The sequence below is a fragment of the Cryptotermes secundus genome, unplaced genomic scaffold (assembly GCF_002891405.2).
Source record: "Cryptotermes secundus unplaced genomic scaffold, Csec_1.0 scaffold909, whole genome shotgun sequence".
NCBI lineage: Eukaryota > Metazoa > Arthropoda > Insecta > Blattodea > Kalotermitidae > Cryptotermes > Cryptotermes secundus.
The window spans coordinates 706766-711149 of record NW_019722439.1 but is presented as its reverse complement, the minus strand read 5'-3'; the positions used below and the strand labels follow the sequence as shown (position 1 = coordinate 711149).

The window sequence follows — 4384 nt, the reverse complement described above, 5'->3', positions numbered from 1 at the left end:
GCGTACTACGAGTCATGAGGTGGGAACGTTACCTCTAGACTACGGAGGCCGCTTGAGGGTAATATTAAATAATATCTTAAAGAAATAACGTTGAAGGCGCTAGGTATGCATATGGTTATGAGGGACTTTGTGCAGACTGTAATACAATCTCTATTTCCATAAAAGGGCTCTTGTGAACACGGTAATGAACCTTCGGGTTCCATAAAATGCTAAGTTCTTGAGTAGCTGCAGAATTGGCGGTTTCCCAATTAGGGCTCAGCTCCATGAGTGAGTGAGTTTCCATAAACGGATGTAGAATTTTTGGAGTAGTTGAGTTGCCATTAACAGAAGCTGCTGAACAAAGCTGTTTCTGTTTTATTGCTAGTGGGGTGGGACTAAGTCCCTTGTACTGCGGCCATTTCTGGCCTATTGTACCAGCCCAAGATGATAGGTGAGGGTGATTGTGAAGCAATTGGTGGAATGAAGATTGGCAGGGAAAACCGAAGTACTCGGAGAAAACCTGCCCCAGCGCCACTTTGTCCACCACAAATCTCACTTGAACAGACCCCGAGATCGAAACTGGGCCGCCGCGATGGGAAGCCAGCGACTAACCGCTTGAGCTATGACGCGGCAAAATTTAACCACAATCGACATTCGAATATTGGGCTTAATTAAGGTAAAGGGACAGACCGAAATGATTTTAGTGTGGATTCATTTTACACTCTTCCTGCAAATAATAAGTACTATGATATGAATGTTTTAAGTAATTCATATTCATAAATTCTTTTATAAGGCAATCATAGTCACTAAATAACTCATTAATCATCACACGCGAAGTTTGGAGATTATGGTTATTTGCTTTTGGTTAGTTTCTACTGGCCCATATGGAGGGAGGGTATGTGGAGTTATTGGCTCCGCACGGGGTCATGTCAACATTACAAGGTTACAGAAACAAAGTTTGATTGTGTTTACTTTACTGCCCCCTACTGGCCATGCTGTACGAGATATCACTGAACTGTGTTATGTTAGTGTTCATGTCTCAGTATGACAAATGCATTTCTGAAGGATGTGTACATTTTTACGCTCTTTCAGATGTATGTGTACATAGCAACAGTAGAAATATCATTTCTCTCTGACAGAGGTAAATATGTATTAGCTTGAAAAACTCTGAATGGTTGTTACCATGTGTTATCCAGGCTGTGTGACTTGGTACCTGAAATTTTAATCAACAAATTATTTGAAGGAAGCAATCTTCTGGGATGTGGCGCTGTGTAGATATTGTATTGACCGACGTTTCGGAGGAAAGTATCGCCTCCATCTTCAGGGTAGAAAAATAAAGAACAAAATCAACGAGCGATGAACCAGCGTGATCTCTTAAAACGCATAACATATTTAAATCTTAACAAAAATGTACCAGATCGGGTAATTTTACTGAACGTTATGTCGACTTTACTTTCAAATTACGATCTGAAATCTTACTCAGCGGTAAGCACTTAAACAGTTACGCTAGATGTGCAGAAATGTACTTAGACGTTCCTGTAAAATGCGTGATATTATTATTATTAACCGAAATGAAGCAGTTGAAAATTTTTTGCTGAAACTCTTCAACAGCAGACTTAATAAGAATTCGTTCGGAGTTTTCGAGTTGTTACGTGCGGGTAAACAAATATGAAGAAGCGATTAGGGGGATTTTTGCAAATTTTCAAAGGTGACGAACCCAAAGAAATGAAATCATTATTATTTTTTTATTGTTAGTTCGATGGGACTAAGTTTNGATGTAGAATTTTTGGAGTAGTTGAGTTGCCATTAACAGAAGCTGCCGTACAAAGCTGTTTTTGTTTTATTGCTAGTGGGTTGGGACTAAGTCCCTTGTACTCCGGCCACTTCTGGCCTATTGTACCAGCCCCAGATGATAGGTGAGGGTGATTGTGGACCAATTGGTGGAATGAAGATTGGCAGGGGAAACCAAAGTACTCGGAGAAAACCTACCCTAGTGCCACTTTGTCCACCACAAATCCCACTTGACCAGACCTGGGATCGAACCCGGCCCGCCGCGGTGGGAAGCCAGCGACTAACCGCTTGAGCTATGGCGCGGCCAATGAAATTATTAGGTCGCGTCACACACAATATGCTGCTAATATTTGTCTCACTGGAAGCAGAGGTAGCTCATCTCGCTGGAGAATTAATGTTCATAAGGACGGTTGGAGTCTTCTTGGGATAACACTTGCTTGGCATGTTGATAAATGGCGCTTGTCAGCCGGAAGTCCACAGCTGCTGCAGAACAGCGCCGTCCTTAGCCGCTGCGGAGGACAGAAGAAGGCGGTTAGGCAACGAGGAATGTTAATACGAATCATACCGGCCAAGTAGAATGGAACGAAAGGAACAGAATCATCAATCATTTCCTACAGAATTCTGTATAACTGGTGAGTTCAGTATATGTGATAAATATCTGATATAGAATACATATTATTTCAGATCAATAACGGTAAAAATATCGTTTCACTGCATAAGAAAAATAGGAGTGTTGTAACAAGAGACGTCCTTGTTTCGAAGCCAGAACAGCCAGAACAGATGCATCTCATTTCGTTCATAAAGAAAAAAGCTATAATTTCTTTCATCATCTGTTAGATATTCTTGTTCAGTTTTGCCCAGAATTATGTGGCCTAGGGGACACGCGGTTACGTAGTTGGTTCAGGAACTGTGCTACGGGCCGCATTTCTAACAAACTGAGGGATTTTATTAGAGCTAGTCAATTATTCATGATTATTTTATTTAAATTTTTATAAATTTAGTTTGACATATATCCTTAGATATTAATTAAACTATTGTTTATCACATCGCTTTGTCGTTTACTAGCAATAAGGTGTTTACTCAGCCTCTAACAGAAATGAGTACCAGAAATTAATTTAATAATTTTCCTGGGGAGTAAAGCGCGGCCGACGCGTAGGGCTGACAACCTTACCGCCATCTTTGAGCCGATTGTCTAGATAATGTGGGAGCCTCAACGTCTCACAACCCTATGGGCCTCCACGGCCTGGTACAGGGGTAGCTTTACTTTACTCACTATACTTTCATTGCACAAACGAAAAATATATTCTCCAAGTAATAAAAATAAGAAAGTACTTCTCATGTACAAGTAGTGCAGGAATTTAAACCCCTCAATCTCAGAAAGTGGCTATAAATATTGTGATGCTTTGCGCATGTTACAGTTGCGAAAGAACTCAAGGTCTGCGAGGTTGAGTTCCTTGAATAATTTAACAGTAAGGGAAGGGAATGTTGTGTTATTTCTAGTGGCGTGAAGAGCAAATATATAACCAGTAATGGGCCCAAGAATCCCCCACAGGCTTCTTACTTGCTGTGTTTGTAGATATGACCCAGCATACCTCAAATTTTGCTTCAGTCCACTGCATTGCATTACAACGTTGTACGTAAGTTTTCAAAATTGATGCATGAGTTTCAAAATTTTAGTTTTTGGTGTAATATAGATTTCAGTGAATCGTAGTGTTTGTACAACGGTAAACTGTAAATTGTGTAAATCAGCGATAGCGCTGTATTGGTGGTAATTAAGAGAACTTGTAATGGAAGTGCTAATAAATCCATTCATCCGAACTACAACCCGTTATTTTTGTCACGTGTACCACCCTACATTATTATGGCATGAAGCTTGAAATCCTGAAATGTTCATTCGTAGGCAACGGCTCGGTAAAGATATTCCCGCGGAAATGAATATGCATGCAACAACAGAANACGGATTGGTATGTATACAATTACAGTATTGTTGTAAACAATTTTTGTATTCGGTCCGTTTAAAGTAAATTGTACGTACTGATAGCAGGCTTATTACTGCTGTGTCTCTGGCAAACGACAGACCCGTCCTCTCGTCAGAGAANGTATTGTTGTAAACAAATTTTGTATTCGGTCCGTGTAAAGTAATTGTACGTACTGATAGCAGGCTTGTTATGCTGACTGTGTCTCTGGCAAACGACAGACCCGTCCTCTCGTCAGAGAGAGCGACCCACATCAGCAAAAGGTCTGGTCTTGAGCCCCAGGCGGGTGCTTTATTTCAAGACAGATTGGCAGACTGACCCTCTGTCGTAATATAACTTTCACTTCCATACCTCCACCATGACCCTGGGAGTCGTTGGGGGCGACGAAAAGGAAGTATCAAATCTGAGACAGTAAAATATTGTGAGGAGTTCTACGGGAGTAGGACTCCAGAATGACTGCGCTGGCGAAGGCCATTGTCAGTTGTAAAAGACAGAGCTCTCTCGTCAGGGAGATCACTCCACATCAACACACCCGCAATAGCAATATCAATAAAAGTAAAAATAGTATTAATGTTGCCTATTTATGAGGATTTAAGTCTTGTCTGAAATAAATGATACAAACTCCGTCCTAAGTGCAA

At 40.9% G+C, this 4384-nt stretch overlaps 1 protein-coding gene across 1 annotated transcript in view; it reads left to right on the top strand.

Moving 5' to 3' along the window:
• The first annotated feature begins 2201 nt into the window (after window positions 1–2201).
• The window catches only part of LOC111861505 (MOXD1 homolog 2), a 272739-nt gene continuing 270556 nt past the window's right edge, over window positions 2202–4384 (top strand). Inside the window, exon 1 of the mRNA XM_033750350.1 lies at window positions 2202–2402. The gene's annotated coding sequence lies outside the window, so the exon portion shown is untranslated. The remainder of the gene's footprint in view (window positions 2403–4384) is intronic.